The sequence below is a fragment of the Prionailurus bengalensis genome, chromosome A1 (assembly GCF_016509475.1).
Source record: "Prionailurus bengalensis isolate Pbe53 chromosome A1, Fcat_Pben_1.1_paternal_pri, whole genome shotgun sequence".
NCBI lineage: Eukaryota > Metazoa > Chordata > Mammalia > Carnivora > Felidae > Prionailurus > Prionailurus bengalensis.
The window spans coordinates 114,878,339-114,890,206 of record NC_057343.1 but is presented as its reverse complement, the minus strand read 5'-3'; the positions used below and the strand labels follow the sequence as shown (position 1 = coordinate 114,890,206).

Sequence of the window (11,868 nt, the reverse complement as noted above, 5' to 3'; positions counted from 1 at the left end):
CAAGCAGTTTGTTTCAAGAGACAGGGTGTGGTCTGGGTAAAGGCAAGAGAGCAGGTGATGATGACGTGTTCCTGGGAAGGTGGGGAGGTGGAAAAAGATGATTTGGTTTCTTAGCAAGTTTTCTGACTCTGCACGGCATATGCCTCATTGACCTTGTTCTTTTATTCTTAAAGAGTTGGAAACACTTAAGAAATTACCAAAGAAACAGTCTGTATTTTTAGGGCTTTATGCCGTCAACTCTCATTTTTTCATCTCCCTTAACTCCTAACAGTTATGCAGTTTCGTTTGTCTTTTCACTAAGAAAACCATGTTGGTATTTAGGTTTCCATTTTTGTGCAGGGAAGGAAATAATTATAGAGGAAGAAGCCTTCAAATCAACAACAGAACTGGTAAAAAGGAGTAGGTGACATGAGGGTCAGGTCCGTTGAGTGGAATTATCCCCATTTAGTTGGCTTCCATTATGGTATGTTTCTGTTGCTTAAAGCATATCTATTCATTACCCTCCCTCATGGATCCTCTAATCTTGATTTAATTACCATGTACATTAAGGTCCAACCAATAGATGTTTGAATGCATATGAGCCATGTAAAATTCTTCACAGCTGATCATGTAGGTGTATCTTCCTTTGGTGTTCAGATAAAGTTTGATAATTGCTTCCTGGGCACACAGCCATTACATAGTGGAAAAGGCATACTAAACTGGATGAGTAGGTGTTTGCCTACCAACTCTTATTTCAGGAATTTCCCAAAATATTTCTCTACATCTGCTCACTGATATTTCAGATTCCATTAATAGGGACAAAGCCTTTTAATCCCAATTAGGGAGAATTAAAATGTAAATGTAAGTGACAATAAAAGTAGCAAGAATAACCAACAAGTATGGCATTTACTATGAGTAGGTGCTGTTCTAAACACTTTAAATGTAGTATATATGACTGTTACTTGGTTTTTCTAGATAACAGGATTTAATTAGGGCAAGGGAGAGGAGATGCTAGATTTTTTAAGGTATTAGGTATCTTAATATCTAGAAGGTTAAGATGTATCCAACAGCCAAGTAGGTAACATGCCCAGGACAAACTATAGAGTCCCTAATACTGCCTAAGGCAGATTCTGAACCATATCGAATAGGAAGAATTTTAGTCCCATTTGCTTTTTTATCCTTTAAACTTTATCTCTTTTGTTCCTCCTAGACCTTTGTAAGATGTTATTTCGTTATAGTGTAATAGCACCATGGTATATCTGGGCTAAGTTTTTCCCTACAGTCAGGGGCTCACAGGCTGATTTATAGAAGTTAAAGGTCTATATTTAATAATCTGTTAAGAATCTGTTTTTCTATTTTTTAATGTTTGGTTTGCTTTTTTAGAAGGGTGTTTTACTTTTCCTCACAAATAAGTTATTTGAATGGTTTAGTTGCTTATTTGAGAAAAATTGTCCTAAAACTGGAAGAATCAGTAAGATGTCAGGTGGGTGAACTATATTCCAACCAGTCCCCAAAGACAACTTTTTCCATTTCTTTCTCTAAATTATCAGGAACGACTTTGGTGGATCATTCCAGTGCCTCACAATATGTAGGCAACTTTCCACTGTCTCACCGAACCATTAAGGGAATTCTTTCTTTCCCATCATCAGTGGAAGGGTGGCTTGGCTGTTAGCTGTCACTCATTCATCCCTTCTTCGTGTACAGCCCCCCCCCTTTTTTTTTTAATGTAAAATATACTATTGTACAATGGTGCTGTGAGCTTTGTCTAAAGTCAGAGGTCAGATGTATGTGATGAAGCTAATTTATGCTATATCAACTAAGAAGGCAAATACCACATTGAGTATGAAAGGACTGAAGAGTGAAGAACGCTTCCTTTATTTTCAGGTTATGTGTAGTTCACTATGATTACTGAAGCTCCATCCCACTGTAGCACTTAAAATTTGAAATCTCTCCTTTTGAGTACTTGATTCTGTCTTGTATTCTTTTCAAGTGAGAAATAATAATAGACATTCCACTAGGTTTGGTGTCAAGCAGTAAAAATTATGACATTTATTTGGTTAATGTTCTACAACTTTGTAGACACATTAACCTTCTTATTATCTATTTTGAAGACCTGAGTGTGAGTGCCCACTGTACCAAATACTTGCTGTGTAACCTTAGACAAGTGGCTTAAACTCTCTGAGCTTTAATAATTAACTGAAAAGCAAGATAGTATCTGTTTTACTAACCTAATCAGAGGGTTGCTGAGAGACTCAGATGAAACAGGAAATCATAATGGACTATTACATGGTATAATAGATCTCCTCAACCAAGTTAAATGTTTACTGAGGGAGGGACTGTTGATAACATTTTTATCTTGCCTGGGACAATGTAGCTCATAGTTGACTTTTAGTAAAAACTTGTTAACTTTTATGGAACTTTTGTTGAATAATTTTTCCCACAGATGGTTTTATTAATGAAAAAGGTGGAAATAGAAAAGTACTTTGTTATAAGCTCAATGTCTTTTTAAGTCATAAAAAGACTGCTAAACACATGAACTCCTGGAGAAAAGTTTTAGATAGTTGTATTGGCTGTCTTCTGAGGGAAGTCTCACATAGAAACAAACACATAGGATGTGCTTAATAAATGTTTGTTGAATAAATTGCAGTGTTTAGTCCCACACACCCATTCTTCTTTGACCTCATGAGAAATCTTTATTTGTAAGCGTAGCTACTCTCCAGACAACTAGAAACTCCAGAAGCTAAAGGGGTTCCAGGAGACCAACTGAAAAATCACAGTGATAGGTAATTATTGCAGATACATTGATCCTAAGAAAAAACTATGCAGTGAAGTAATAGCTACTATTTAATGAATTCTACTATGTGCCTCACGTACATTGTTGCAGGTCTGTTAATCTCCAAGTTCAGATTCTTTCCTTCCCTGGCTTCATTTTAAGAACTACTTGGGGAGTACCTATTCCAGGGTCATAAAAGCATGAGGAAGCAGCCCTCAGCAAAATCAGCCAGTCATCTACAATTGTCCTTTGTAGAATGGGGTACTTCATGTATTTGACCTCTGATTCCTTTCATCTCTGACATGATAAATTTTTCCACCTAAAAACCCAAATACTACTCAAGAAATAAATACTCAAGAATATCTTAAAAGATATTCCAGTATCTTTTATTTTGTAATTAATAGATGCTATGTTTAATTATACTGGAAAATAGTCAAGAGTGTTCATTTTTTAAGTTTTATTTAAGGTGTTTAGCCTAAATTTAATCTAAAGGTAACTTTAGGTTGGTAAAATATTTAGTGGACTGTGTTAGATATTGGTAAAACAGAAAATTTTAAATGACTTTTAAGTATCAATTTTTAGGGTTTTTTTTGTTTTTGTTTTTGTTTTTTTGTTTTTTTTGTTGTTTTTTTTTTTTGTCACTGTTTTGGTTTGAGGTTTGTGTTTGGGTATTGGAGATGGTAGTGGATTGTGTTTTAAACATAGCCTGGTTGGCAAATTCACCTACTGAGTTAGCTTCCCATTTATACAGTTGCCTTTTATTATTTATTTATTTATTTTTTGAAATTGTGTCCTAAGTTTTTTTATTATTATTATTATTTTTTTTTAAATTTTTTTTTTCAACGTTTATTTATTTTTGGGACAGAGAGAGACAGAGCATGAACGGGGGAGGGGCAGAGAGAGAGGGAGACACAGAATCGGAAACAGGCTCCAGGCTCTGAGCCATCAGCCCAGAGCCCGACGCGGGGCTCAAACTCGCGGACCGCGAAATTGTGACCTGGCTGAAGTCAGACGCTCAACCGACTGCGCCACCCAGGCACCCCTATTATTATTTTTTTTAATATATGAAATTTATTGTCAAATTGGTTTCCATACAACACCAGGTGCTCATTCCAAAAGATGCCCTCTTCAATGCCCATCACCTACCCTCCTCTCCCTCCCACCCCCCATCAACCCTCAGTTTGTTCTCAGTTTTTGAGTCTCTTATGCTTTGGCTCTCTCCCACTCTAACCTCTTTTTTTTTTTTTTCCTTCCCCTCCCCCATGGGTTTTACAGTTGCCTTTTAAATGCAGGGACAATTTTGTCTATATTCTAAGACAACAGGAAGAAACTTATATCACAGAGTGTTTTATGTATTTATATTGAGATAGGACCCTGAATTCTTTTAGAGAAAAGATTGTACTTTTTCAAATTCTTGTGGCATTTCAACATTAATTTTTTTTTTAAAGAAGTCTCTGTAATAAAACCTTAAATGTAGATCTAAGCACATGATTTGCTGTTTGAGCCCTTGTGAAGTATACGATGAAGGGCAAGGAAATGACAGTTACATGATTCACTGCAAATGAACGCTCCCTCAGGGCAGGAACTTTGCCATGTTCAATGTTATACTGTAAGACCAAGAACACTTGTTGAGTGAGTGAGTGTTAGGTCTGTCTGCCCTTACCATTGTGGTTGTAGCTCAGTAGAATTTTCATTGCAGAAATCCTCCTTTGGAACGTGGATCTCATGTTCATTGTGACTGGCTGGTTGAGGAATAGTTGAAATAGTGTTCATTGGGGTATCATCTACATTTTTGTCCTTTGTGTAGCTATCACTGTTCCAAGGAAAGGAGGCTAGTTCTGAAGAAAGTTTCCTCATGGGTAACTTTGGAGAACTCTCTGGTTTCTCCACTTTTCTTTCTGAAAAATATAATTATTCACCAACTCAGATAGAAACAGAATCTTTGTCCTGGCTTATGGCTGAATTGGAGCAGGGCGATCCTGAAGAACAATTACCTGGGGAAACAAAGAGTCTTGCTTTAGAGACTGCAGTCCCAGCCTCATTTTGTGCAATGCACTTGAATTCTCCAGAGTCTTCAGGAAATGCTTCTGTGATAATCAAGGTGCAGACTTCCTCTGGAAAGGCAAGAGATTCAATTTGACCAGAGTTTTTGGAGACCCCAAATTAATAAACAAGTAGGGAGGATGTCCGGGAGAGTAGATATTAGGAATAAATAGAGTATTCCTGGGTTTTTAAAAAATCCATCTGATTAGACTTTTTGTCTTTGACTGGGCTCCTGATGATAAATCTTAAAAACACAACCTAGAATAATCCCAGCACAGTCTCCATCACCTGTCCTGTCTTTCTGACACATCTTTTTACTATACTGTGAGTTCCTTGAAAGCAAGCATCACACTTTATTCCCTGACTTATAGATTTCTGTAGCTTTAGTGTTTAGCATGAAGGTCCTGTAGAAAGATTTTCTGAACTGACCTAAAAATTATTGCCAGAATTGTTCAACCTACTGTTAGTACAGTGAAGACCATTGTGTGATGGGCCCTACCCTACTTCTTGGACAGTCAACAGCTTGGGTGTTTGATGGCAGGACACCTCCTCAGTGCCCAGAATGGAACCTGGCCATCATCTGTACTATATTAAGTGAATGAATAGATGAATAAATACACTGATAAATCCCAGTTATCTTGCTGCTTTTGTTGTGTCAACTCAAAAGGTGGTATAGGGTAGCCTCAAAACTGCTCATGTAGGCAAAATTGATCTAGGAGACAAAGTCTTCTGATGGAAATTTTGATTTAATCATTTATTATCAAGATGTTGAAAAATTGTGCTTACCAGGAATAGACGATAAACAAGCTTCTGAAAGATAAAACACGAGAGTAAAGAGAATTTACATGATGGTTAATTTAGTTGGGAGAAGGGGCCATGTTATATGAGAAATAACTTGAATAAAGCAAATGGAAGGTTGACTGTAATCTGGAGTCACAGGCTATAAATTCTGTGGAAACCCAGAAAAGGTACATATTGGAATGAATACTTGGCAGGGTAGTAGAAGAACTGTGTTTTTGTCCTGTTCTATCATTGAATTGCTTTGTGATTAGGTGAAAATTACTTCTCTGGGCCTTAATTCTTCATTTCTATCCCATTCTCTGATTGGGAACTATTACTGAACCATTAATCCTCTGGTAGTCTCTTTTTCTCAAGAAAACTTCTTTCTTTTAATCTCGTTAATTACAATGCATATTCCATTATAAACATACTGTAGTAGTATTGTAGAAAAATAACAAAGATTAATAGTTTTCTCTGGGTGATGAGAATATGGGTAATTTAAAATTTTTTCTTTATGCTAGTATCAAATTGTATAATTTGAGATTGTATAATTTGAGATTTTCCTTCCTGAATGTGATGTACAAATGTTCAGTTCTGAATTAATATTTAAATGAATATATTTTCTTCACTTGGTGCAAGAACTGTTTTGGGCTTGAACCCTGACTTGCAGCATTGATTAGCTTTGTAACCTTGGGCAAGGCTAGCAAAATGCTCAGCCTTGGCTGAGGTTTTGAGGCTCATTTAGTGTTTCTGAATTTCACTTTTCTTATAAAATGTAGGTAATGCATCCTTCAAAATCTTGATGTGAGGATTAAATGAAAGATTGCTTATAAAGTATAAACTCAGTGTTTAGCATGAGATAGATCATCATACTTGTTACTCTTCCCTAAATTAATTATTTGGTAAGAAACTTAAAAAAAACATGTTTAGGAAGTTATGCATCATTATTAATTTGTTTTACTCTTAAAAAATATGTTTATTCTCATATTTTTTTGCTGTTTGTATGTCAAGAACTAATAGTTAATTTGTGAAAATAAACCAATCTTTTCACAGCCATTAAAACTGTTGTGTCACACACACACATAAAACAAACAAACAACAAAAAACCCTGTCTTTTCTTTTTTGGTTGTTTTGTTGAAGAATCACTTGGATTTGAAATAATAATTGTTTAACAATAGAAATTTCTGAGCCTGTAACAGATCAGGTATTAAACTTTACAACATGAATTAGATTTCAAGGTTAATTGAAATAAAAAGCAAATCAAAAAGCTTGTGACAATACTTCTCCTCAGAATCTGGAAGTCCTCAGAGTCTGCTATCTCCTTTTTCTCTCTGTGCCAGTGAATTCGAACTGTGGTTATTGCCTGGACGTGGCATTCAAATGTGACAGACTGACCACTGGTTGTAGAGATGTCTTGAAGATGCTGAAGAAGAAACATAGAATTCGCAGAATGGAAGAAACTCTTTCACCATATGCAATGATTTAGGATGCCTACTGTGGTAAGTATGCTTTTTGTCATAGTTATTGACATCTGACTGTCCTTTAAGCAAAACAAGGAGTTGCTGGGACGCTTTGTGCTTTATAGTGTGCTTGACAGTCACATAGAAGTTATTTTTACCTTCATATCATAGAGAAAGTTGTTTTTCACTTCCCCAAGGTCTATTTTTCAAAATAGATCTAAATTTTCAAAATAGGGAACCAATTAGTTGGAAACTCTTCCCTTTGTTGTATTATTTTGTTGAGTTCATATATAGTCATAGATTTAATCTTTATTACCAGTCACGTAGCGTGGGCAGTATTTGTAATTTGTTAAGGATTCTGAATCATGAGTTAGAAGACTTGGACCAAAATCTCAACTCTTCCACTAGCTGGTTGATGCTGATCATAGGAACTTGGAAACTTTTTTTTTTTAAGATTTTATTTGTAAGTAATCTCTTTACTCAACATGGGGTTCAAATTAATAACTGTGAGACCAAGAGTTGCATGCTCTGACAGAGCCAGCCAGGTACCCTTGAAAAACTTGGGAGCTATTTAAAACAAAAATTTTTGGGGGCGCCTGGGTGGTGCAGTCGGTTAAGCGTCCGACTTCAGCCAGGTCACGATCTCGCAGTCCGGGAGTTCGAGCCCCGCGTCGGGCTCTGGGCTGATGGCTCAGAGCCTGGAGCCTGTTTCCGATTCTGTGTCTCCCTCTCTCTCTGCCCCTCCCCCGTTCACGCTCTGTCTCTCTCTGTCCCCAAAATAAATAAACGTTGAAAAAAAAAATTAAAAAAAGAATAAATAAAACAAAATTTTTTTTAAATGTTTGTTTATTTTTAGAGAAAGAGAGAAAAACAGAGACTGGGTGGGGGGGGGGGCAGAGAGAGAGGGAGACACAGAATCCAAAGCAGGCTTCAGGCTCTGAGCTCTCAGGACAGAACCCAACGTCGGGATTGAACCCATGAATTGTGAGATCATGACTTGAGCCTAGGTTAGATGCTTAAACTGACTGAGCCACCCAGGAGTCCCAGAAGTTGGAAACTCTTAATCTCTGTGGAATTTAGCTTCTTTATCTGTGAAATAAGGCTAGCAAAATGCTCAGCCTTGGTTAAGGTTTTGAGGCTCATTTAAGGTAAATAATCTGAAAACCTTCTTTAAAGAGTGAAGAGTTATACTGTTATATAAAAAGTATATAAAAATAGGTGGTTTGATCTCACAGTGCATGCATGAATGGGTGGCATTTGTGTAAATATCCACCTTAAATCTCGATTCCCTTCATCTCCTGTTTTCAGCTTCAGAATCCTCTAGAATCTAGAATTACATTTCAGATTATAACTCTAGAGAGGGAGTATCTGAAGTCCTATCAGGTGAGACACACTGACCACGAGCACAGCCCTTGAGGCCTGATGACCAGGGCTGCATTATCACAGGGAAGGAATGTAGTAGGAAACTTGTAGAAATAATAAACACATATTGTGGACAGCCTCTGCTGCAAGCAAGCTTCCAGAATCTAGAGTAATGCTCCTTCTTCTTCTTTTTTTTAAAAAAAATATTTATTTATTTTGAGAGAAAGAGAAAGAGAAAGAGACAGAGACAGAGAGCACACAAATGCCTATGAGCAAGGGAGGGGCAGAGAGAGAGGGGGATAGAGATCCCAGTCTCCACCTTGTCCATCTCATGATTGTGAGATCATGACCTGAGCTGAAATTAAGAGTCAGATATTTAACTCCCTGAGCCACCCAGGCATCCCGCTCCTTATTCTTAATGACATTGTTTCCTATGGCTTCCTTCCTGTATTTGGTACACGTTAAGTCTGCCCTGCTTCTCATTTCAGCCAGCAAGAAGCAGTGGTTCCATTTCTGTCAGTTTTGGAAACTGGGGCACAGTGAGCCCAGAGGTTTCACCTTACTTTGGGTTGGCCTCATTGGTTGAATCCTGCTTTTTCCATAGATGATACAGGAGCCTTCTTAATCCTGATCTCTCACTGTTCGCCAAGCAGGAAATAGACATTGCTTTGCTTATTGACTTCTTCAAAGGGGCATCTTATTGCTGGTTCGGAGAATCAGATAAACCATGAGGTCAGGTAGAGAATAGTCTACTTGGAGAGTGGAATCCAAGAATTGCCCTCCAGAGCTGGAGATTGACCTAGACCAAAAGTCTAAAGAGTATAGGATAAACCCTTAGTTTATCCCTGAGTAATGCCCTGTGACATTGAACAGTAATTTCTCCCCTTCTGGTACTGACTTTTAGCATCATAAAACAATTATTTCTGAGGTTCTTCTTAGTTTTCCCTTTTCCTTCTTCTTACCGCTTTGATAACATCTACAATTTATCTATAAAATCTTAACTTCATGCAGTATGGATAAGTTACCTTGGTGAACACAGGGGCTACAACACAGGTGGATCTGGACAGGTTGCTGCAGGGACTCAGCATCTGGTTTAAGAAATAGAAGAGACACTATCATCCATACTGTCAAGGTCCTGAAACTTAGGTACATGGTGGCCATGGATTGACTGAATCAATTTTAGCTGCTACCACCACACCCCAGATTTCCTCTTTGAAAAGGATAAAGCTTCTAATTTAAATGTTATTTGAGATATCTGTTCCTGTGCCACCTTTTTTTCCCTTTCCTGCAGCTTTCCATCAGCTGAGATGGTGAAATGTAACACTAGGCAATTACATTTGGGAAATGAGTTTTGGCAATTATGTAGAGACTGTATATAAAAGGCATAAATAACTTGTAAGTTTTACTGACTAGCTTTTTTTTTTCCTCTATACAGTTGCTCTTGTCTTCTCTTTTAGGCCTTTGTAAAAGCATCTCCCTGCCCCCTCCCCTCTTCTTTTAATTAAAAGGGAATTCATTCCATGGATAGTTGGAATACTCTTTTATGGGACTGAGCTCCTAGAAACCAACTGTCTCTTATGATCTGGGACATAAACAAATGGCTGACCCACAGAACTACCATGGAGTTATTTCTGAGACCCGTGGATTTCTTTCTTGTTCTTTTTTGAGGTCATGCAGCTGAAGGTTCCCCTCATGTATACTTTTTAAGAAAGTTGCATTAATTCCTTTTTCTCTGGGCCTGTGTCTCCATTACTGGGACCCCTCAGAAGGCTTTTAAAACTGAACATACCCTTTGGGGGTCAATATACAGTGGTTGAACTAAGGTAGAATAACTTGATCTGATGTTGGAGGTTTCATTAACCAGGGAACTGATGGTCAAAGAAACTCTAGTGGTTTTCTTCTTTATCCTGTTGTAGAAACAAAACCAAACACAGTCCAGTGAAAGAAATATTAGAGGCAGCTTTGATAGAAATGCTTCACTGTATTCATTTGAATGTATCACATTTTCACTTATAATCCTTTTGTTTTTGATTTGCATTATAATTTTAGCTTTTTTCTCTTTGATCAATTAGTAGATTATGGCTCTTAATAGTTCTGCTCTAAATTTCCTTTGTCTTAGTCTGATAATCAGTGAGCTGTTACTGAACACTTAAATTATGTGGAAGATATAATTTATAAAGCAAATAATCACATTAAAGTTTGGGAAAGTTTAGGAGTTTTTTTGGTGTGTTGATTTATTTTTAAAATTTTTAAAAAATGGTTTATTTATTTTTGATAGAGAGAGAGAGAGAGAGAGAGAGAGAGAGAGAGAGAGAGAGAGAAAGCTTAAGTGGGGGAGTGACAGAGAGAGAGAGAGGGAGACACAGAATCTGCAACAGGCTCCAGGCTCTGGGCTGTCAGCACAAAACCTGCTTCAGGGCTCGAACCCATGAACTGAGAACTCATGACCTGACGTGAAGTCAGATGCTTAACCAACTGAGCCACCCAGGTGACCCTGGTGTATTTTTTTTAAGTAGAATTTCCTCTATATTCTTATTGCAACAAATGCACATTCACATTCTTTACTTTGACATTTCTGTAGCATATTCCATGCACAATCACAGAGAGAAACGTTTTCTTCCCTCTTCCCTTGTAAGAAAGAGAAAAAAGAAATTCTGTCTGGATCTCACTGGAATTTAATAAAATTTAATTCAACTATATTGTATTCACGCCAGAACCAGCAAATTAGTTTACAGGCAGTAGGTCAATCCAGAACATTTGAATTCTTGACTAAGGATGAAACTACTTTAATATTTTCAGTTTAAAAAATCCAGACATTTACCTTTACAGAGCTATAGCAGTTGGCATCCAGAAGAGGTACTGAGTCACTTCCCAAAAACAACATTTCAGAGGGCAGATGTTGGTGTCTGTGAATTTGTGTTTTGGTCGAAAGTCTTCAGCATATTTATTATAATAAGAAATCCATTGAAGCACATTGCTGTGTTGAAGGATGTTGTCAATGTTCATATTACCTCTATGAGTAGGTACTTAATAGAGAAATATATCTCGGTTCTTAGTATTAAGAACAATCAGGCTTCTGTGCTAGTACTTTGGTTTTCCTCACAGGTACTGCAAGTCTTAGTATTGATTATATTTCCTCTGTGTTAGCTATTTGAAAGTCTAGTGGTCATTTCATAGGCAGTAATGCAATAGACATTAGAGTCAGGATCTCTTAAATTTGTAACCTGATATTTTTTCCCCTGCTATGTCTATGATGATTTATTTACCCAAACCAACATGTAGATCATATGATCCCACAAAGAACTTTTATTTTATTTTCAGATAGAAGAGATGGAAGAGATATACAGACTAGCCTGAATAACAAAATAATACGATTTTCAGAAAGCCATTCACTTATGGAAGTAGAATATTTGAAATTGTAACTATTCCAGAGAACCCAGGCTCTAAGGTCACTTTATACTTCAGTGCTTT

General features: G+C 37.1%; 1 protein-coding gene and 1 long non-coding RNA gene across 2 annotated transcripts in view; one reads left to right on the top strand and one right to left on the bottom strand.

Moving 5' to 3' along the window:
• Positions 1 to 11,868, top strand: part of KLHL3 (kelch like family member 3) — a 286,330-nt gene that overhangs the window by 14,591 nt on the left and 259,871 nt on the right. Inside the window, exon 2 of the mRNA XM_043588624.1 lies at positions 6,916 to 7,074. The gene's annotated coding sequence lies outside the window, so the exon portion shown is untranslated. The remainder of the gene's footprint in view (positions 1 to 6,915; positions 7,075 to 11,868) is intronic.
• Positions 8,510 to 11,779, bottom strand: LOC122487807. The gene is made up of 3 exons (XR_006298477.1): positions 10,963 to 11,779; positions 10,187 to 10,304; positions 8,510 to 9,485 (listed from the first exon to the last, which is right to left on the bottom strand). It is a non-coding gene; the product is annotated as an uncharacterized LOC122487807 (long non-coding RNA).